At 39.1% G+C, this 24,506-nt stretch overlaps 1 protein-coding gene across 3 annotated transcripts in view; it reads right to left on the bottom strand.

The window, feature by feature from the left end:
- Tjp1 (tight junction protein 1) overlaps positions 1 to 24,506 on the bottom strand; it is a 230,528-nt gene that overhangs the window by 144,441 nt on the left and 61,581 nt on the right. The window contains exon 1 of one of the 3 annotated variants that reach the window (XM_076851431.1): positions 1,912 to 2,039. The exons of the other annotated variants lie outside the window; for them this stretch is intronic. The gene's annotated coding sequence lies outside the window, so the exon portion shown is untranslated. Of the gene's footprint in view, positions 1 to 1,911; positions 2,040 to 24,506 lie in introns of those variants that run through there. 3 annotated transcript variants of the gene reach the window in all.

Here is a 24,506-nt window from a genome sequence, read left to right as displayed (position 1 = left end):
AATCTTTTAGAATCTGTGGATATATTTTATTAATAACACATTTACAGCTTAAGTTCATAAAGGAATGGACAAATCATACATAGAGCTTGACAATGTGTCACTCATGTATTTGAAGGGGATGATCCACTCCTATGGTGCTATTAATAAAGTGAATAGGTGTGATAAATATGTAACTCTTCAAAGGTAAACATTCTTAGAAAAAGGTTTTCGGCTAAACACTGTACTATTAAACAACTATTGCCAAGGAAATTTAATTTGGGATTTACTAAAGTAAAATGTTTCTACTAAGTATACCTACTAAAACAAGGGAATCCTAGTAACTTTTTTCTCCTTCAAGAGAATTTGGGCTGGGGATATGGCCCAGTGGTAGAGCACTTGCCCAGACTGCTGGAGGCCCTGGGTTCCATACCAGCACTAATAATAATAATAATAATACATATTAATGATTTGTAAGCACACCTTTTCCTACTATTTTATGTAGCACACGCTAATTTGTACTTGCCGCAATGAACTCACAATGGTAAGCAGGCACTAAACTTTTTTTTTTTTTTTTTTGTATCAGGAATTGAACCCAGGGGTGCTTAACCCCTGAGCCACACCCCCAGCCCTTTTTTATATTTTATGTACAGATAGGGTCTCACTGAGTTGCTTAAGGCCTTGCTAAATTGTTGAAGCTGCCCTTGAACTTGCAATCCACCTGCCTCAGCCTCCCAGGCCACTAGGCTTACAGAAATGTGCCACTGAGCTGGCCTAAACATCTTTTGAAAGAAAATAACTATACAAACAGATGTCTCTGATGTTATAAAGTATCCTTATAAAAGAGAACTGGAGAAGCCTTAGACATTATCTTCTTCAAAGGTTCTCAGCAGATGCTCCCTGGACCACCTGTCTGAGGACCAGCAGGAGGTATTGGGGGTGCATTAACTTACAGGTTCCCCCTCCCCAAGCTCTGCCCCTTCCTTCAGGCCCAGTGAATCTTAGAAGGCAGAGTCTAGACACCTATAGTTTTAACAGGCACTTATTTCATTCTTGTGTTAACTAAATTTTGAAAACCCTTGTTATTCTTTCTCTTCCATTTTCATATGCAGAAATTCTAACCCAGTTTGTCCAAGATCAGAATGGCAGATATGGGCAAACTTAATCCAATGATCAAATACCACACTACTTCTCTGTAATAAAACATTTGCTAAATACTAAATTGCAGAAAAGCAGAATGAACATTATTTATTTATTAATTTAGTGGGTGCTGAGGATTGAACCCAAGGCCTTATGTATGCTCTACTACTGAGCTATACCCCAGGGACAGAATGGACATTTTAAGTTCGATAACTATCTTATAATAATATCTTAGACCTTTCTCATTCTTTCTTTTACCCCACAAATCTGTCTTGAATAGCTTATACTGCATAAGCCTTCACTATTATGCGTCAGGAGGTGGGGGCTAAGTGTGCAACTGAGCAAAGAAGAGGTGTGTACCAAGAGGTACAATTACAGTTGCCTTAAATGAACACCACAAGAGTTAACCAGTTAACTGAAGGGGTCAGAGAGTTGTAAGTAGCCGTCCTCAACTCAGGTTCAGGTTCAGATGATGAATACAGATGTCACAGAGGAGAGGCCACTTCTGGTAGGAGGGCTGGGCTTGTAGCAGCTATGGGCAGCAGAGAAAGCATACCTTACTACTCTCATTCACTACCCAGTGAAAATGGAACAGGCTGCAGCTTGAAAGGTACTACTTTGTGCACAAGTGTTCAACATGAATGGAAAAGGAGAGGTAAAAGAAAACAGGGTCCTCGTTCTAGGCATGGCATCTCCAACTCTGCTTTTCCTCACCCCTACCCTCCCTGTTCAGTTCTGCTGTCCACCTGGATCCTAGCTTCTTCCCGCCACTTGTGAGAGAATCCCCACACTCACCAACACTTAACAGGCTCTCCTTTCCCACATGGGAACCAAGGCTCAGAGGAGATTGGCAGCCTTCCTGAGGTCAGAAAGTGAGAGGCAGCTTCCAGGCTAGGGCCTGGATACCCTGTGCGCAAGCCGGGTGTTCCTCCACTACAAAGCTTCTCTGGTAAGGGGACTGGCTGAGATAGCATCTGAGACAGGAAGGGGAAACCCAAAGCAGCACTTCAGAGGGCTGTGGGAGGGGCCTCAGACTGTGAAGTTATTTTCCCTGGCCCTGTGTCCCTTTCCTATGCACCACGGGTAAAATTCCTCCAGGCCAGTACGGCTGTCAGATAACTGCTCAGTGTTTGTAAGCTTTAAGAAACAAACAAACTGATCAACAATCAGCTTTTCTTTTCTGCCATGGTTCAGTAAGTTTAAAAAGGAAGCAGGAGAAAGGAAAGAGAACTGACCTAGAATTGTCAACCTTTGATGTTGGCATCCAAGAATATTTTAAAAAAGAAGCATTTTAGGCAAACTAGGAAAACCACTATTTCAATGAAGACCCATTCTTTGAATAGAATAAATTCAGATTATGAAAACACATGATGTTTTTACCTATTTTAAAAAAATAACTTTGCCTTATACTAATAAAAATGGCATCATGTGGCCCCAACTGTGGTACTTATAAGCTACTGCAGGCTAAGACTTATAAGCCACAGCTTGAAGATTGGAAAAAAAAAAAAAAAAGAGGAAAGGGGGTGTGAGAAGAGAAGGGAAAAGAGAAACACTCAGAGGTTCTCAAGACTTGGAAACAGGCATAAAGTTCCACTGGATTTGAAAACCCCTCATCATGTGTAATCCGGGCTGTGCCTGTTCTTGAGCTAACAGAACCAAACTGGAGAAGGGGGCAATTTAAAAATACCATAAATAAATGTAAACATCTGCAGCACAAGAAAATCATGTCATGCTAAACATGTTGTTTATGGTGCTATAGAACCGTCTGCAAAACTTAGTATTTCCTTTGTTTTTGTTTTTTACTTTTGTTTATTCATTTATGGTGCTGGGGATTGGACCCAGAACCTTGCACTTGCTAGGCAAGTGCTGTACCAGTAAGCAATGACCCCAGTCCTTAGTATTTCCTTTAAAAGCATACCATGCCATTATCACTACTAGTTGTTAAATTTTTCTTTTACAATTTTAAGTTTTAAAAAATTCTATAAAAGTTTTTTCAGGATTCAGGTCAATGTTAAAAAAAACATGAGACAAAAAACAAGATAGTTTAAAAAAGGATGACAAAAAATATTTTCTTTCTGAATGATATGTTTCTAGAAATCATGGGAAAATCATTATATTTGATTTAAAAGTAGTGAATTCAAGATACACAAATTCTAAATACCAAGTCTCACCAATCTAGAAACATGCTGAGAAAAAATAGATTAAAAACACAAACTATAAAGCAACTAAAAATAACCATAATAAGGGCTGGGGTTGTGGCTCAGCAGTAGAGTGCTCGCCTAGCATGTGTAAGACCCTGGGTTCGATCCTCAGCACCACATAAAAATAAATAAATAAAATAAAGGTATTGTGTCCAACTACAACTAAAAAAAATTTTAAAAATAAGTATAATAAGAAAAAATAACTTTGCCTTGTACTCACAAGGCAGTAGTCTGTGTGACCTATTTAAAGAAAACTGAAAATTTTTTTTTTTAAAGAGAGAGTGAGAGAGGGAGAGAGAGAGAGAGAGAGAGAGAGAATTTTTAATATTTATTTTTTAGTTTTCAGCGGACACAACATCTTTGTTTGTATGTGGTGCTTAGGATCGAACCCGGGCCGCACGTATGCCAGGCGAGCGCGCTACTGCTTGAGCCACATCCCCAGCCCAGAAAACTGAAAAATTTTAAAAATTTTGTGATAACTATAAAAAAACAAGATATGAGTAGATGCATAGACCATGCCGTGTGTTTGGTTGTAAAGACTAAGAAATTTTAAAAGGACATCTTTTTTCCTCAAAATAATTTGCAGATTCAACATAAAATTTCCAAAGTTCATCTGAAAAAACAAACAGGCTATAACAACAACAACAAAAAATTTTGCAGAAGAGTACTAAAGATTTTACATCATTTAAGCAATATGGCACAGGTAGAAAGATAAGCAGAAGGATGGTCAGAGTAGATAACCCAGAAATAAAACCTATACATTATAAGAAAATACCACAAATCAATCAAATAAAGAGGATGGTGTCAACTAAGTAGCAATTCCGATTATTTTTCTTTTTAAATCAGAGCTGTCTCACCCAAATACATATACTGAAATAAATTCTACATGAATTTAAGACTTGAATAAAATTTTTGTTAAGACAAGTAACAAATTCCTCTAGAAATTATAAACTACTATTTTAATTTTGATTATAAAAATAGATTTATCGGCGAATATTGAACTGGAAAAAATATTTGTAGTAAAAATGTTAATCCAAGAGCAAATCGCTTTCTAGTAAATAGCTCTAGTAAATAGCTCAGTAAACTAAGACAAACTTTTGGTAAGACAACTTGGCAATATATGTAACTGGACCCTTAAATATATCTGTATCAATGACCCACTGATTCCACTTGTGGAAATAATTGCATATAATAAATACTCTGCACAAACGTATTTATCAGAGTTGGAAAAGTAATCTAAAAGTGCATTAAAGAACACTTAAGTAAACTATGTAGAATCTTTAAATGAAGTTTTAAAAAGTGTATAATAATGCTTAAAAACATTTGTAATTTTTAATTTTTTTTTATACTGGGGATTAAACCCAGGGGACCTCTACAACTAAGTTACATTCCCAGTTGTTTTTATTTTGAGACTTGATCTCTCTTAAGTTGCTGAAGCTAAACTTGAACTTGTGTTTCTCCTGCCTCACCCTCCCAAGTTGCTGGAATTATAGGCTTGTACCACCACATCTGGCATACACAGAAATATATATGTGACTGGATATACATATGTTTCCGCCCCCATATATAGATACACAAACATATGTATACACCACTGTTTAATGCCTTCAATTTTTTTTAAATAGGGCATAAGATCCAAAATCAATAATATAGTATTAACAGTCATTTTATAGTGTAATATTATAATTCCCAGAGCATCTTAATATCTTTTTCAACAAAATAAAGTCATAAGAGAATCAGTTATGAATTAAGTGTATATTAAAAAGTCTCATATTTAAAACATTGCAGGGCAATATTTTAAATGCAAATATAATAATGCAGTTTCCTAAACTGGATGAGCACAGCACAGATATTCGGGATAAAAGCACTTCAACGTTTCTACCTTCCACATACACCCTAACACTGCATTTTCTCTCTACATAATTCCCTGACAGTGTCCACAGAACCCAGGGGAACTTTCAGGGCTTTTCTCTCTGGTCATTAGAATGACAACAGCACGTGGCCTCACACCCTGACAGAAGTATGAGAGGAATTCGGGATGCAATGGCATGTGGTCAGCAGGACTATGGAGTGGGGCAAAAAGCTCTGGGAGTACAATAGACATGCACAAAAGCCAGAGAGGAGGCAGGATGTGGACTGGATCTAATCTGATGCTTTACTCTTAAAATGCCCAGAGGCCAAACTCTAGCTCCCCAAGAACAGAGGTGGCAGATCTCTTTAGTTAGGTAACCAAGCCTGGGAAGAAAAAGAGGACAGGCCTCAAAGTAAACCAAACCCATAGCACATATGCATACTGCTTGTGTCAAGTACAAGACATCTTTGGGTGACTGTCATTTAAAGTGTTTGTAATAATGCAGAGAATCTGTTATAATGGTTTTGTCATCAGTAAGTTAAATGATGTATTGGAAATTTATTGTTTGTAAATAATACTGCTATGTTCAAGTTCACTTGATTACTGTAAGTTGTAAGTGTAATAGATTTGGTTTGAGACATTTTTTTCCTATTATGATTATAAGCTTGCCTCCCAGACATCTTAAATGCTTAAAAATAAAATATATTAAACCTATAAATGTAGTTTGAAATGTTTAAGGAAAATTCAATCAATTAAAGTGAATCCAATGATCAGTCTTATTTTACACAAAAATAATTAGAACCATTAAGGGAATAACAAGTTTTCTAAACTAAAAAAGGAAATGAGCAGAATGTTTTTAAACACCATTAACAGCAGTTCTTTGGAAGGGTGGCATCCCCTCTTGAACATCACTGTCTACCACTTAGTCACTTCCACAGCCAGAGAAAGATGTAAACTGGGCTCCTGGATACAGCCACACCCACAGGAAACAGATGTGGTTGGCAAGGCAGGCCCCAGCCTCTCCGCAGCCCTCTCTCCCACTTAGAGATGGCACTTCTTCATCCCATCCTCCAGGAGAGATCCGGTGCTACAAGGCATTCCCAGTCACACTTGTCATGGAAAAATGGTTACTGATTTGGTACTTTTTCCCATGTATCACATAGCAAAACAATTTTAATCTCTTCCATTAGATACCTACTTTCTCCTGCTCATACATTCTCTTTCCTGCCAGTGTAACCATCTCTCTTTTCTTCTCTCTCAGATCCAGTTTGGACCCTCAGTGTCATGCCCTCTTCAGCAGAACAAAAGGTCCACAGAAGGCCAGAGTGACCATCCACCCTGAGCCTACCATGTCAAAGGTAAAAGCCCAACAAAACTGGACTGGGGTGGGGAGGAAGAGGTCTCACTGCCAGGAAAATGAGATTTAAAATAAAATGACTGTCATAAGCCACTTGAATCCAAGGGAGAAATAAAGAGAGAAAGGCCATCAGAAGGGAACAGAAGAGGCAGAGCTGCTTCAGTACTTTGCTTAATTCTTCTTGCAATCAGTATGATCTTTAAACAAGGCTGGAGATGGCAAGGGCCTTCAAAACAACTACAAGGCCCTCACGAATTTCTCCCACTGCAATGAAAAGAGATTATATGTTTCTGTGGCACCATTGTTAGAGTGGCTTTCTAAGGAAGAAAAATGGACAGCTGTCAGGAAATGGAAGCCAGGGAATGTTTTCTCAAGTTTTCAGAAAAGAGCAAAGAATAAGATTCTGGAAACTATACACTTGGCAAATATGGCATCGATCCCTAACAAAATTCTAGGGCAGACTGTTAGACAAATGTTCAGTTGTGAAAGGAATAATATATGTATAGTATGTTCAATACAAAATGTGTTGGAAATGATTAAGCACTCCTTAATCCTTCTTGGAGGGGCTGGTATGACAGTAAATCTGCATAAAATTGCTATAGGAGGAAAGACAATCCTGTATCACTATTCCCTCATCTAGTGTCAAAAGAACAGAATCCCTAGAAAGTCAATGCCACAGAGGAATACAAAAGCTAATAACAAGTAGCAGCTCCTTGTTCTAGAGACCTCCACTGAAGCCTCACTTGAAAGCCCAGTTCAAGGTGTATTCTGCACAGAGGTACCAAGGGGAATGAGGGAGCCTTAGCACCCAGTCAAAGCTCTCCTCCACACCAGGTGCATTGGTCAAGACGGGCACCATCCTAAAGGCATACTGTTTCCCAAGGTGCTTCTTGTGGCACTGTGCACAGGAGAATCCCAGAGTTCAAATCCCACTTCCTCCACCTACCACGCCCAAATCCTCTCTGGCCTGCAGTTGGCCTTCCAGATTGACAGGACTAAATGTCAACAGGTAGGAAAAGCCTAGAATACAATGTCTGGTGTTATTTAGGAAAACCCCCAAAAGGAGTAACCAGATTTATGTAGTCCCCTCAACTCAAATTCTGAATTCTTTTATTGTGTGTGTGTGTGTGTGTGTGTGTGTGTGTGTGTGTGTGTGTTTTGCTAGGGATAAAACCTAGAACCTTGCACATGGTTGGCAAGCTTTCTACCACTGACCTATATCCCCAGTCTTAAAATCAGAAACTCTTGACTTAGATTCTCTTGGGTCATCATCTTTTCTTGACAGAAAAAAAGGTAAAATATGAAACACTGAATAAAAAGAATTCTCTGAACAATATTTCGTGTTTCTATTCTTCCCATCTTGTAGCATGTACTGTAAAAACCAAAGCTGCCACAGCCACAGGTTTATACTTACTTGTTCCCTGGCAAAGAAGGTGCTAACCAGTGATCAAGTCCGCCCTTTGCTGCCCCATCCATATTTTTGTTTTAATCAGATATTTTGAGTGAACATTTATGTAACAGGAAGATATTTGCTGGGACTGGAGTTGTAGCTTAGTGGTTGAGTGCTTGCCTCATATATGTGTGAGGCACTGGGTTCGATTCTCAGCACCACATATAAATATGCAAATAAAATAAAGGCCCTTCAACAACTAACTAACTAAATATATATATATAAAGATATTTGCAAAAAAGGAGAAAAAAAATCCACCTATGATATCTTATTTTTACTGGTGATTTCATTAACTATGTGTCTGGGGACAAATAAAGAGAAATGAAGTCACTTAAGGGAGATGCATTGCAGGATGTGCACCATTACATATACCTGAGAGGCAATTATTAGAAAATATTCAAATTTTGTAAAAGTATATGCATAAAAGAATGTGAACATGAGTGTCTAAGTCTGTTTAGGCAGCTATATCAAGATACCTAACCTGGATGAGCTCTGGGCAGCCAAGCCCCATGGCTCTGCCAAGCACAGCCCACAGCCCAGCTATGGTAGTTGGTCCCTGCAGCTCTCCCAGGCTAGAATCACACACTGTAGCTCTACTGGTCTCAGGTGACAGGGAAACCCTAGCAAGGACTCTGTAGTGGCCTGCCTTTGTGGCAGCCTCTAATTACTGAGGTTCCCGACCCAAGGTCCTGGCTGCTTCATCCACAGAAACCTAGGCAAAGGGGGCAGCATTCCTGAAGCCCGTGGACTCCTGAGGCCTGTAGAGATGGCACTGCCTGAATGCCACCAAGGTTTACCACTCTGCCCTCTGGAGAGGTGGCTAGTGCCATATGTGGGCCTACTGAGGTTGAACTGGGATGGCCAAAAGACCTGCCCTGGAATGTGGGGAGCAGAGCCTTGAGGCAGTACCACCAAGAACTCCTCGTTTTCTCTCCTGAACATGCTTCTCAATACAGACATACTAAGAATTTTCCAAATATTTAAAGTCTACTTCCCTTTGAATTAAAAATTCTATCTTTAAATCATTGCTCTCTTCTCACATTTTACTATACACATTTAAGAGAAGTCAAGCTGCACCTTCAACACTTTGGTGAGAAATTTGCTTTGCTGAATCTATCATTGCTCACAAACAAAACACCACGACAAACATGATTCAGCCAAGTTCTTTGCCATTTTATAATGAAAATCACCTTTTCTCTGGTTTCCAAAAACACGTTCTTCTTTCTCCTATGAGACCTCGTAGTCCAGATTTCATCCTGATCTTGACCACGTGGGTGTTCTCTAAGACAGAGACTTCCTCTGCAGCTCTTTTCTTCCCTTTTTAAGCCCTCACCATCCTCGACCTTTACATACATTAACAGCAATGTGGGCCTTTTGTAGTTAGCACCTCAAAATGTCTTTTGACGTCTACCCATTGTCCAACTCCAAAGTAGTTTCTGCCGTTTTAGGTACAGTTATGTACCAAGTAATGATGTTTCAGTCAATGATGGACCACAGGATTATAATGCAGCTGAAAAATCCCTATTGCCTAGTGATGTTGTAGCTGTTGTAACATCATAACAAGGCTTTACTCAAGAATTTGTGGTGATTCTGGCAACAAACCTACAGTGCTGTCAGTCACATGACAGTATAAACATATAATTATATACAGTACACAGTTCTTGATAAGAAACAATGGTGCTATACTGGTTTATGTATTTACTATGCCATATTTTTGCCCCATTTTAGAATGTACTCTTATTCTATTGATATAAAAAGTTTACTGGAAAACTGTACAGAAGCAGCCTCCTACATCTTGTGTTTACTGTGTCTCTTGATTGCATCAGGAAGCCATTTCAAATGATTGACCTACCATCTAAGATTGTGTAAGTGCACTCTGTAATGTTCGCACAATATTGCCTAAGCACACATTTCTCAGATATATCCCCTTGTTATATGACACATGGGGCATATAGCAGTGACTTCACTTCTGGTACTAATTTCTTAGTCCATTCAGACTATATAACGAAATACCACAGACTAGGTAGTTTATAAACAACAGAAATTTATCTCTCGTAGTTCTGGAGGTGGAGAAGTCCAAGATCAAGGTCCTGGCAGATTTGGTGTCTGGTAAGGGCCAACTTTCTCACAGATGATGCCTCTTGTTCTGTGCTTACATGGCAAAGGAGGTAAGAAAGCTCTCTGGGGCCTCTTTTATAATGGCACTAATCTCATCCATGAGGGCTCTGACCGTATGCCCCGGTTACCTCCCAAAAGACCCTACCTTCCAATACTATCACTTCAGGGGTCAAGATGTAAATTTTGGGGACATAAACATTCAAGCCATAGCAATATAAAACATTTATATAGAACTCCTTCAAATGCTTTTTTTAAAAATATTTTAAGTTATAGATGGACATAATATCTTTATTTCATTTATTTATTCATTATGTGGTGCTGAAGATTGAACCTAGTGCCTCACATGTGCTAGGTAAGCGCTCTGCCACTAAGTTACAACTCCAGCCCCTTTCCGATGTTTTTTGAAAGCAACAATTTAACTTTAATCCACAGTTATATTTCATAGTTATATTTCAGAATGTTTTAGATACAACCTATTAGATAAAAGAAATACAGCATGTTTGTTACCTAATGCTAAATATAATCTTAATTGGAAGAATTATTCCCATCTCAAATTCACTTTGGAGTGAGAAAACAATGGATTGATATGTTCATTAAATATATGAAAACGGGTAGGTATTAGATCATAGATAATGGAATTAAAATGTATTGAATTTTTGGCTCATCTTGGTAGGGTTTCAGCTGGAATAGTTGGCTGAAATGAAGTACAAAAAGATGAAGTAAGGATGAGATCAATTTTAGGATTGGTCTCTGTGAAGGGAACATGGTACATTATTGGTACTATAATGATCATCTGAATAGATCTCTATGTATTATTTCATACTTTCAATTAGTAGCCATGAAAAAACAAAGCCAATGTTTCATGAAAGTGAGTCTTGAAGAAAGGCGTCCCCAAAGCCATAATCTTCCCAAACACTGGCTAAAGCACACAGCCATGTGCATAAGGACCTGACTCTCTCTTCTATTTTAATCACATATGACAGCAAAGTCCCAAATTCTTATTTTATGTCTTGTACTTAAATTATCCCTTTCCTCTCGCAATTTAAGGTCATTCTCTTTTTTCCATTCTCAATTGTTAAGAAAAGTCACCATTCTCCCTCCATCAGAATGACCAGTTATTCTCTAATTTAAGTTCCATTGTTTCCTTGCTGTTGTCTCTGGGAACTTTTGTCAGTGTTCCTCACCCTGCCACCATGAGGGCAGCTCCTGGCACAGGTGTCAGTGAGAGGGGCCCAGGGGGCGGGAGGCTTCCTGACACAGGGTCCAGGCCTCACCATCTGTATGACTGCAGGCAATCTGTGGAAGTCCTCCACCTTTTCTTGAGTAAAATGGAAACAGCCATGTCTACACCGCCACAGTTTTGCTGTAAGGTTTAAAGCCACTCTGCATTTGAAGTTCAATAATCACAATGAGGATATCAGTTTTATTTTTTACCTCCTAATCAAGGTATTCACCCCTAAGGAAAAATCATACAAAGATCCAACAACCTCCATTAAAAAACAAAACAAAACAAAAAACACCAAATCATTATCTGATAACAGAAAGTTCCGATAAATTGATTCATGTATTCAAGAAATATGTTTTAACTCCTCTGTGCCAAACACTTGTTGGTACTGAGGATACAGCAATGAGAAGACAAAATTCCCAGTTCTTATGGAGCTTCCATTCTAATAAAACTCAGTCAGTAAAATAAATCCAACTTGAGTGGGGTGGGAGGCCTGGCAGTTCCGAGCACAGGAATGACAGCATAGCTAACCTTTTGACAGGGTCCTTTGGACTCTCTGAAGTGTGTGTTAGGAAAGGACCATGAACACAGATGCTCCTAAGATGCTACTGCAACAATCCAGGTCAAGACGATGACAAATTAGATAAGGGTACACCACGTAGGTGATAAGAAGCAGTCACAAATTGGGTCTACACTACAGTGTGCCCAACGCTGAGTGGACTAGAAACTGGCTGAGCACAAGGGAAGAGTCAAGGAAGAGCCCAGGTTTTCTGGCCTAAGCAACTTACTAGCTGTGTAACCTGCACATGACCTAATTTCTGGTTCTGAGAACTAGCTGGGTGTTGAATGTATATAAAGCACACAGCCCAATGCCTGGCACAGTGGGCCCTCCAGTAACGCTCAAGTACAAATCATAAACTGTGAATTGTCTGCTGTGTGCCCAGCTCTTAGTCTATTAGGTCCAGAAATACAAGCATGTGGAAGAGGTGTAATCCAGCCTCCTGGAGTGGGGATCGAGTGGGAGAGAGAAATATTTCTGTATGGTACAGGGTCGAACAAGGGCCACAGGAATGTGCAGAAGAGTTAGAAGTCAGGGGGGAAGGGTGTGAGTCATCACGTGGGCGGGATCTAGGAGGGCTGCTTACAGGAGGTGGCAGAGTTGCCTTGTTGGGAGGAAACCCCCTGAGACCTCTCACAGCTGTGAAAAGACTGTAGAAAAGGACAGCATGTTCAGGGAGCACTTGTCTGACACTGAATGATGGTGGTTTATTATTTTTGAAGACAATGACACTGTCTGTGTCTCCTCTATGCACCACATCCTGAGACACAGGCACCATATCCTGAGGATCACAATGTGTACTCCGTTTCTTGTAAATGTTTCTCAAAACATAGTTGTAATTTGGTTTGACTGTTCTTGCTTTCACAATTATAATTTGGTTCAGTCAACTCTCGTCAGCAATGTAACATCACATTATACATCTCCAAAGCAAAATCCTGCAAAAGTACAGTTGCCTGAGGGTGGAAGGGAGGGGTCCCAATCCACACCCCTTGGGCTTTCTCTTTCCATAGATTCCAAGAACACAGAAGCCTCTGGTGAATTCTGCCATGATCCACAGCCATGAGCAAGTGCCACTTCTAATAACATTACTCAGTTGGTGACACATTTGCATAGTGGTCAATCATGATCCAGATCTTTTCATATTGTCCATATACTTAGTATCTGCCTATAAATCTACAGTTAATTTCATTTTCTTAGTAAGATGAAATAAAAGGACTACAACATCTAATACAGAAACATAAGCCATGAATTTCTGTATTCATGGCATCAACCCTGAAAACAATTCAATTTCTATGAGTTGGAAGGTAGGAGGGAAATTCAGATATGAAATGAAATTGGTGACAATGTCACATTTGGTTTTTATAATTTGAGTCATGGAGATCTTGGAAATTTTATTATGTGAAAAAAATAAAAATGAGAAACAGTAATAGTTCATGGAGAAACACAATTATTATGGGGGGGGGCGGGGCCACAGGTACCTGGGATTAAACTCAGGAATACTTAGTCACTGAGCCACACCCCAGCCCTTTTTTTATATTTTTATTTGAGACAGGGTCTCAGTAAGTTGCTGAGGCTGGCCTCAAACTTGCAATTCTGCCTCAACCTCCCAAATTGCTGGGATTACAGGTGTGAACCACCACACCCAGCAGAAACAAAATTCTTAATTCTTTTCCACTGAAAGAAATGCAATTACTTTTTTTCACTATTTTTTTCTTTTGATGCTTATTTGAACATTACAGATTCAAATGCTTAAGAAAACACAGGTACACTTGGTGCCATTAGTTTGTATTCTGTTCTAACTATGGTGCAGATGGAGAAAAAATCATTAGGAAACTAAAGGTAAAAAATAAACTCAGTGTGGACCTCAGTCAATGGTCAGGCTGTATTTTATTTTATTATAATTTTCTTTTTTGGTACCAGGGGTTAAACCCAGAGGGGCTTAACCACTGAGCTATAACCTCAGTTCTTTTTAATTTTTTTATTTTAAGACACAGTCTAGCTGAGTTACTTAGGGCCTCACTAAGTTGCTGAGGCTGTCTCTGAACTTGCATGCGATCCTACGGCCTCAACCTCCCAAGCCACTGGGTTTACAGATGTGCACCACAGTGCCCAGCTCACGCTGCATTTTTTTAAAATATAATTTTTAGTTGTAGATGATATGATACCTTTATTTTATGTGGTGCTGAGGATCAAGCCCAGTGCCTCACACATGCTGGACAAGCGCTCTGCCACTGAGCTACAGCCCCAACCCCTCAAGCTGCATTTTAAAAGGAAATTTTCTTTTAAGTCACAACACTCAGTCCTTATCCCTTTTACAAACATCTTTAATAACTAATCAGGAAGGAGAAATTATTCTTTATTCTTTCTTTCTTTTTTTTTTTTTTCCATAAACGAGTTCTGTTAGGACAGAATTCCTTTTCTTAATAAATTGCACTAAGGTATCATTTGCCTGGCCCTGAAGGGATCAGTTTGACCCAAAGGAAACAGATAAGAACTACAGAAAGTAGAAACCAGCAATTTAGCAAATCAACATCTCAGTTGTCATATGCCATGAACTTCTAAAGGAAAAAACAATTGTCAACCACATTTAAGGAGATTCTTTTTTCCATCTCGCAGGCCAGGTTTTGACCTATGTGATTACAGGCAAGCCTGGCCTCTGTAAACAAAGCACACCAGCCAGGCCTCTTCAGGCTCCTTTCTCACTCTTCTGCCAGTTCTATCTACTTAGTGGCTTTTGGCTCAGAGAAGGTGGAGCCTGAATGAAGCAAATGTATCATCTTTGTCCAAGCTCTACATGAAATTCTAGATGAAAATTTTCCAAAGGCACAAACCATGCATGCCACAAATTTATTCAATTTTCCTATATGGTTAAAATGTACTTACAATATTATGCAATATTTATCTAGGAAGGTCTTCTTGTTGCTTGGTAAATCAGCAGGTCAAAATTAAAACCTTAACTCATGAAGAAATTAGCAAATATTTAATATTTTAATACATTTTCTATTTTTCCAAGTGTCACAATATTTTTTAAAAAATCAGAAAACTTTCCTTCACATTTTTCAAGATAGTTGTGCTTCCTTTTTCAGAAATTAAGGCAGAACTGCCAATGAAAAGCAGCAATCTATGTAGATCAAAGCAGTGAGAAATTCCTTTACGGCATGGTAATTTAAAAATCCAAATAAAATGTATTTACAGTAGAAAACCTGAAGACAAAATACCATACTCATACAAAACAAGCAACAGAGTTGGGAAATAGAAGTGCCCAGGGGCAGCCCCATTATCAATTCTTTGACCTCTTGGAGCTAGATATGAGGCCTAAAAATAACACAAGCTGATTTCACAAGAGCAGAACTCAACCAGGCTTTAGGGCCTGAAGTCCTGGATCAGTGAATGTGTTTGGATAAAGGAGGGCAAGTAGGGGCACAGTGGTAGGAAAGGAGGTGAGGGGAGGCCTACTGGCCACAATTAGGGCTCTGAATTTTGTTCTAAATGTTCAGAAGCCACTGGAAGATGATCAGCAGAAAAATGTCAGAATCATCTTTACACATTAAAAGAATTACTCAGCAGTATTGTAAAGTAAGACCAAGTAGAGGCAGGGAAAGCAACTTCTGGCAGCAGATGACTTGGACCATGCCGGTGGTGAGAAAGATCAGATATGTGATATGGTTATAGGAAAAAGCCAACAGGAGTTGCTCATCAGTCACATGCAAGATGCAAGAGGAAGCCAAAGTCAAATTTCTACCTCTTTTCACTATAAATAAACTGCAGATTCCATAAATTAGGAAGAACCATTCAAATGAAAAATAGGTATGGGCTATAAACAATTTTTAAAAAGCAAGAAACATTTGCAAATGATAACAAAAGATTTCAACATCTCTAGTAATGACAGAAATGCAAATTGAGACAGAAAAAAAAAAACAGGAAGCTTTCCCCCATGTGATTAGTAAAACAAATTTAAAAATAATTATAGTGGGCTGAATAGTATCCTTCAAATTCTTGTCCACCTAGAACTTCAGGATGTCCTTATTTGCACACAGGGTCTTTGTAGATATAATTACAGTAGCCACCTCTCTCCTTCACCTGTGGTTTTGCTTTCTTCAGTTTCAGTTACTGGCTGTTTTATTCAGCTTTTTCATTACTATAACCAAAAGACCTGACAAGAATAATTAGAGGAGGAGAAGTTTATTTGGGGGCTAACAGTTTCAGAAGTCTTAGTCCATAGATGGCCAATTCCATTGCCATAAAGTGGAACATCATGGCAGAAAGGTGGGGAGGAAGAAAGCAGCTCAGGACAGAGCAACAAATAAGCAGAAATGGGCAGGGGAGCGTTCTGCTCACCAGAGACAATATAAACCTCAAAGGCATATCCCCAGTGACCCAACTCTTCTAGTCACACCCGACCTGCCTAAGGTTACCACCCAGTTAATCCCAACCAGTGGATTAATAATACTGATTAGTTCAAGACTCTTAAAACCTAGTTATTTCACCTCTAAACTTTCTTGAATTGTCTCACACATGAGTTTGGGGTGGGGGTGGGGAAGGGACACTTCATATCTAAACTATAACACAAGCAGCCAACAGTAATCAGGAAATATTAAATAGAAAATTCTAGAAATAAACTAGTCATAATCTTAAACTGAATACTATTCTGAGTAGTATGCTGAAATCCTGAGCTATCATGTTCTATCTTACCAGGACATGAAAATCATCCCTTTGTCCAGCATATCCACCATATATATGTTATCTATCTGATAGTCATTAGTAACCATCTAGATTATCACATCAATTGTCATGGGCTCTTGGTGTTTGTGTTCAAGTAACCCTTATTGTACTTAATAATGGCCCCAAAGTGCTGAGTAGCAATGCTGATAATTTCAATATGCCAAAGAAGCTATAAAGTGCTTCCTTTAAGTGAAAATTCTCAATAAAGAAAAAAGAACTAGATGATATGCCATGAGCTTTGTAATGTTTTGAACAACCAATAAAAAAAAATTAAAAAAAAAAAAAAGAAAAAAGAACTGAATACTGAGTTTGCTAAGATCTATAATAAACAATCTTCTGTTCAAGAAATTGTGAAAAAAAGAATAAAAAGAAATTCATAGTTTTGCTGTTTCATCTCAAACAGCTTAAAATTATGGCCACAGAGTCATTAAGACAGAGGGTCTGGTACTATCCTCAGTGTCAGGCACCCACAAGGAGTCTTAGAATATGTTCCCTGTGGACTAGTGCAAAAAGAGTGGACTAGTAATTAAGATGAGGTCATACTGGATTACAATGCACTCTAAACCCAATGACTGGTGTCTTATAAGAAGAGGAGAGGACCTACAGAGATAGACAGGGAAGAAGGCCACATGAAGAACGATGCAAAGATTGACATGCTGCAACTATGAGCTAAGAAACTCCAAGAATGACCAGCAGAGTTAGTGAAGGATTCTTCCCTAGACCCTTGACTTCTGGCCTCCAAAACTGTGAAAAGAATAACATTTGTGGTTCTTCATAACAGCAGCCTTAGAAAACAAATACAATGATAGGCAGTGTTACCAAGAGTGTGGGAAGTAGCCATCACTCTCATGCCTGTTGGAAGAACCATAAATTAGTAGCTTAGCCTTTGGGAAAGATGATCAGGAGATGCTGACCACAATTTAATTGACCAGATCTCTGACTCAACAATTACAATCTTAGGGGTTTATTCTAAGAAAATAAGAAATATGTACAAAGACTAAAAGGAAGAATAAAAAATTTAAAATTAGTCATATAAACTATATATGGTATGAATTTATAATCAAGTACTATGTAGTTATTAAAAATGATGTTTGATTAAAGGATAGGTTGGCAGTTTCTTTCAAAACAAAACATACTCCTTAGCACAGGTCCAATCATTGCACTCTTTAGTATTTACAATAATGAGTTGAAAACATGTGAACACCAAAACCTGGACATGAATGTTTAGAGTCACTTTATTCATAAATGCGAAATTTGGAAACAACCAAGATATCCTCCAAAAGTGAAAGAATAAACAAACTGTAATACAATTTACTCACCACAATTTAGAATATTATTCAGCAATCAAAAAATGACCTATCAGCCACAAAAAGGCATATTACTAAATGAAGTGTCTATGTAGGTAGGATCATGTTATATGATTCCAACTGTATGACATTCTGGAAAAGATAAAAACACGAAGACAGTGAAAAATGACAAGGGTTTGGGGGAGCTAGAGCACAGAGGATTTTTAGGGCAGAGAAACTACTCTGTATGATACTCTATTGGCCATTGTACATTTGTCCAAACCCACAGAATGTACACCAAAGTAAAACCTAATGTAAGCCATGAACTTTGGATGATAATGATATGTCAATGTCGATTTGTCCATTGTAAAAACTGTACCACTTTGGTGCAAATGCTGGTAATGGGGGAGTCTGTGCCTATATGGGGGCAGAAGGTATATGTATTTTATGTTTGATTTTGCTGTGAACCTAAATCTGTTCTAAAAATATTATGGTTTGGATCTAGAATGTCCTCCATGTGTAAACTCACATGGTGAAGGCTGTTCCCCAAATGTAGGAGTTTTCAGAGGTGGGGCACTTGGGAAGTGATTGGATCTGAAGGCTCTGATCTCATTGATGGATTAATCCATTGAGGGATTCATAATTTGAATGGACTATTGGTAGATAGTGGAAAATATAGGAGATGAGACCTTGTAGAAGGGAGTAGGTCCTTGGGGGTATGCCCTGGGGGACAATATCTTGCCCCTGGATCCTTCCGCCACCGCCATTTATCTTCTATCTCTGCTTTCCAGATGTCAGAAAATGAACAGCTTTCCTCTGTCATACCCTTCCACCATCATGTTCTGCCTCACCACAAGTAGGAAACAATAAAGCCAAACTAAATCTTTCCTCCTTTTAAGTTTTTTTATGTCAGATATTTGTTATTGTGATGAAAAGCTAAATAGCATAACAAAATTCATTAACTTAAAATAAAAATTTCCAAGGAAAAATTATCTTGAAAAAATATTTGATATATAATATTCAAGATATATGAGTACAAAAATACATGGCATGATTCTAATGTTCTTTTTAAAAGTATATGTTATACAAATATATTTAGATATCATGAGATAAAAGCACAGAAAATAGAAAATGCTAACACTGAATGCTGGGATTACATGCAACTTTTGTTTTCCTTTGTGATTACAAGAAAAACATGTATAATTTTGTGATCAGGAACACACAGCTAATGTAATTTAAAATGCAAAATAATATAAATGCAAAAGTCTGAAAACCCTAACAATATTACTGTGAGAAATAACAAATCCCTTCAACTGAGCTCCCGATGTGGTCTGTGTTGTTTTAACCCACCCATCACATTCATGTTCATGACCTTTGTAACCTACATTCCTCCCAAGCTTCCCCTGGGTTCCCTCAACCTCCTCTTTTATCAGGCAACCTGCTTACTCATGCAGAGATGCTGAAATTCATCTCTTATGAACACCCTCCCTTTCCCCTGCTTGCATAACAAAAGTTTCCCAGAATTTTTACCAACCAGTTCCTTCATTCCTCTTGTGATTTGCTGATAAAAGAGAGAGAGAGAGAGAGAGAGAGAGAGAGAGAGAGAGAGAGAGAGAGCTGAAAACAAAGTGTTCTTGAAAACTAAAAATATGGGAGCAGAAGGGGGTAAAATCAATATAAATTTGGACGATAAAGTTGAGAAATTATCTCATCAAGCAGAGAAAAAGGACAAAGAGGGAAGAAATGGGAGATAAAAAGGGAAAGAAATCAGGTGCCCATCACAACGAATTTAAGATGAGCTGCTTCTTAACCTCTCTATAGAGTACAGAGAAGGTCCCACAAACTTCCAAAGACAGGGAGGAACAGAAGCATATATAAAAGACAGAGGATAGGGACATCTCTGAAACTACTGACAACCTTGGAAACAAAAAGACAATTAGTGATGCCACAATATTAGAAGAAACCAATTTCCAATCTAAATTCTAAAGCCAACCACGCTATCAACCGTTCCAGTAGCTTAAAGATGTTCTCAGACATCAATGTACCTTCCTTGATGCCACAACAGCCACTGTTAATGGCCAGCCCTCAGCCTCTCCCATTCTTTCTTGACAACAAGTCCCAGTTTTATTCAGATACTAAGCGATCATCTGTTTTGAAGGAGGCAGGGTACCAGCCCCAACAGGGTTGCTACAGTTTGGAACTGGAATGTCCCCCAGATCTCATGTGCTGAAAGCATGGTCCCCATTACAGCAAGGTTCAGAGGTGGTGTGGCTTTTAGGCAAGGATTGGATCCTGGAGACTCTGACCTCATCAGTGGAATATTCATGGATTGATCCAGTGATAGCTGAATGGACAACAGGTGGGACCTAGCTGAAGGAGGCAGGTCACTGGGGGCCTGCCCTGGAAGGGTTTCTTTTCTCCCTAGCCACTTTGCCCCCACCCTCCTTTTCTCTCTCTGCTTCCAGCTGTCATGATCTGAGTACTTCCCTCCATGCCCATCGCCATGATGTTTCTACCTTGGAGCCAGCTGACTATGGACTAGAATCCTCTGAAACCATGAGCCAAAATAAACTTTTCTCCTCTAGGTTGGACTTGTCAGGTATTTTAGTCACAGTGATGAAAAATTAACGGAAACAAGGGTGAATCCTTGGCAGAAGCCAGTTACAGTAAGGCCATTCCCTTGGCCTGAGATGTAAAGATGGTTAGGAGGTTTTAAGAAAAGGATCTCTTGGCTTTTAAAAAGAGGCTCAGCAGGCAAAATGGTTCCTTTTTACTTACAGATATTGTCTTCAATAGGACACCTTCAACATGAGGGTCACCTTGCAGGTATCCCATGAGGGCCAAATCCTTACACTTAAGGCTCAAAGAGGTGATAGCTGGGAAAAACCTGAGTCCATGAAGATATCACCAAGCCTACACCACTATAGCCACTCTCACTCCAGACCTATCAGATATAATAATAAATGTCCTTTCTGTTTAGGTTACTTTTATTTGGCTATTACCTGAATATGATGCATATCCTTCTTGGAAAGCTAATGGACCCAAGAAATAGAAAAGGTTAAGGGAACTCCTGCAATAACTGTGAGGGTCACCTGAAGAAAACAGCTGTGCAAAAGCCCAGGAAGCATCCACACTGGAGCCTGACTACCATGAGGCTTCAGGATGGAACCCAGGAAAGACAACAGACTTTAAAAGTGTGTAGCTATGAAAAATATCACGCAGGAGGCTTCTGCAATCTTTTTAAAGAGTTTAAGAAGACATAATAACAGATAAAGAATTTAAGAAGGCATAATAATGGGCACACAGACCACATAATAGCATAATAGCAGGTAAATACAAAACTAAGCAAATGAAAAAAATGAGGTCATTTTTTAAAAATGAGGCTAATTTTGAAAAAGTATTTAACAATGATTATTCAAGATACTCTAGAAAAATTAAAATCTGCACAAGAAAGGAAAAGCACACTACTTGGCTCAGCAATGAGTAGCACTTACACAGTCACAATAATATTAACAGGAAAATCTCAAGAAACCCTCTTTTCTGCATCCTCTGGCAAAAGCAAAGCCAGAGGATGGGAAGAAGAATTGGGGAAGAAAAGGAAAAGGGAGGGAGAGCCCGGGGTAAGAGCAATGCCCTCTCATCTTCCGTAAGAGGAAATCAGTGGTAATATTAAGGTAGAAAAACCAAGAGATCACAATAGCACCTCATTTCATACTATGGAAGTCAATTCCAAGGAAAAAGATGAAGGTGGAAGAAACTTAAATCCTGTCATACTGACTGACCTATAAAACTATATGAATACATTCCCCGGGTATAATAAAGCATCTGAGTGGACTTTGTTCCAGGTTTCTAGCATGAAGCTTCTAAAACCCTTGTTATTTCCTGAGTGATAAGAGCGTCTTTGTTATGCTAATGAGCGGCTCCTGTCCCTACCTAGAATCAGGATGGAGACTGGTCACCAGAAAGAGCAACTATATATGATTACAGGATTGGAACTTACAGCTGACTGACCTTCAGGGAGCAGAGTGGGGTTGGAGATGGAATAAAATCATATGGCCAGTGATTCTGCTCTAATGATTCTGCTCTAATGAAGCCCCAAAATAAATTTCAGATATGGAAGCACAGTAGAACTTTCTGGTTGGTGAACTCATGGAAAGGTGGGGTCCTGCAGCACTACTGGTAGCCAGCATGGGCACCATGGCTGGAGGCTTTGCTCCTGCCAGAGGATGCAGAAAGAAAGGTTTCTTGAGATTTTCCTATTAGAATGTTATCCCAGAATGTAAGAGGATTTCTGTCTAGGAAGACTGTCAACTTGGATGGTCATTTAGTTCCACTTTCTTCAGAACAAATGTCTAGTGGTTTCCCTATGGTGGGAGTTAGCCAAAGATAACATGGAAAAATGCAACATTTGTTCTTAGCATACTTCACTTTCCAGGCACCCCTTTCTCCCACCCTGGAGGCATCTCAGCACCTGTTGGAGCCAAACACACTGGGCTACCCCTCTCCAGGTCTGCTCTCTCTTTTTCCCTCCAAAAATCTCCCTTCCTGTGGCATTCTGTTGCCCTTTAAACATCAAAGAGCTGGTTTCATTTATCTGGTATGAAGAATTAATTCATACAAAAAATAAATGACTGCTTTTTAAAATATTTTTTTTAAGAGAGAGAGAGAGAGAATTTTTTTTAATACTTATTTTTTTAGTTATCGGCAGACACAACATCTTTGTTTGTATGTGGTGCTGAGGATGGAACCCGGCCGCACGCATGCCAGGTGAGCGCGCTACCGCTTGAGCCACATCCCCAGCCCCCATAAATGACTGCTTGACACAGACAATACTCTTCAAAAATCTGGTTACTTTAAAAATGATATGTCAATGTGATAATCCAGAAAGAAGAAATTCTGATGCTTTTCAAGTCAATTTATAGACAAACTACTGATGAATCAAGAACCAAGTGAACTTCCCTGGTGCCTGTGTCCTCAGTCCTCTGCAGCTTGGGGAGCAAAAATGGATCTTCCACTGTGAGGAATCCTCCTGCTACTTGTAGAACCAGGGCAACCTGGCAACACCAACTCTCACACTAGGCTCACACAGGCTCTGAGGGGAGCTGAGCATCCCCTTCTCCCCCTGCCACCTCACAGCATGTCTATTTTCACTCGGTGGGAAACTGCAGATGAGAATCCATATCCCTGAGGAATGGGCTAAGTCCTTCCAGGGCTTCACATGGAATCCATTCCTCAGTTAAACTGCAAGAGACAGAGGTGGGAAATCAATTTCTTTCAGTATTCTTTAAGTCTTTGTTGCTAATCTCAGTCCAAACAGACTTTCCAGAATGATCCAGATGTATACTACACAAAGGACTGGGATATCTGCATCAAAAATCAGAAAACATTCTAAAAGGCAACGTGATATTTGTTTATTTGTACTACCGAAAGCCACTGGAGAAAACGCCTTATCTGGAAAAACAATTTGAACTTTCACTCACCTTCCCAAATCTAAATTGACATCTAATACCCATTTTCCTTGGAAAACAATAGCAGGCAGTAGAAACAGAGCCTTCTATGCTAAGAAATGTTATAGGAACTTGAGAATAAAATAAATACAATACCCAGTTTCTATGTACACTCACTTTCTCCTTTAGCATCAAAGTGTGTTTGTGTTTTTAAATACTTAAGTGGAAACAGTGACTTTACTATGTTCCCTCCACCCAAGTTCATTGCTACAATACCTGAAACTCTGCCAAAGTGTTTGGCCTATCACTCTAGTCCTAAACACAGCCCTGTTTTGAACACTTTCACCACTCCCTTGACTTTTCCTTTTTTTTTTTTGGAGAGGTGTTGGAGATCAAACCCAGGGACTCAGGCATGCTGGGCAAGCACTCCACTGCTGAGCCAGACACACCCCAAGCCAAACTTTCCATTTTAAAAACAATTTCTGGCATCATGTCTACTTTTACATTTTGAGCATGTTTATATAAAGGAGGGCATTTTAATTTTAAGTTATGCAAGTTGAAACTATGTTTACTACCTGAATGTGGGTGATTCTATAATACTTCATTTAAAGTTGAAAATAATTCCATTTGTGATAGAGCTCTAATAACTCTACTAATGATATGCGTGACAAAAAGCATGTATTTATTAATCAGTCTGTATAATTACTGATATGCATAATGACCAACTAACATCAATCTTTTTTCAATAACTTTGACCACAGAATTGTCACCTTCTCTCCCTAAAATAATACACTATGAGCACAGAGATTCCCGACATAGACATGAAATATATATGATTGAACACATGTACTGAAAGAGAATAAGAGATTACCTGAGGTCAATTAAACAAGCCACAGACCCTCACAGGGAGAGGAGAGCACATAGCCCCAGGGTAAGGGAGCCATCTGAGATCACAGGATGCCCCTGTACTGGTCACTGGCTGACACCTTCAGCTCCAAAGTACTCTGTTCAGCTTTCAGAGCATGGAAGGCAGTAAACTGTGCCACAATGACCTTGAGGCGAGTAGAGGCAAGTAAAGAATATGGTGAGGAGGAAGTTACACTGTCCCTCTACAGCACATTTACCTGTAGTGGTGTCCCACAAAACTGCTTCATGAAGTCAAGCCAGTTGCTG

The sequence above is a fragment of the Callospermophilus lateralis genome, chromosome 3 (genome assembly GCF_048772815.1).
Source record: "Callospermophilus lateralis isolate mCalLat2 chromosome 3, mCalLat2.hap1, whole genome shotgun sequence".
NCBI lineage: Eukaryota > Metazoa > Chordata > Mammalia > Rodentia > Sciuridae > Callospermophilus > Callospermophilus lateralis.
This window is presented reverse-complemented; position numbering and strand designations above follow the sequence as displayed.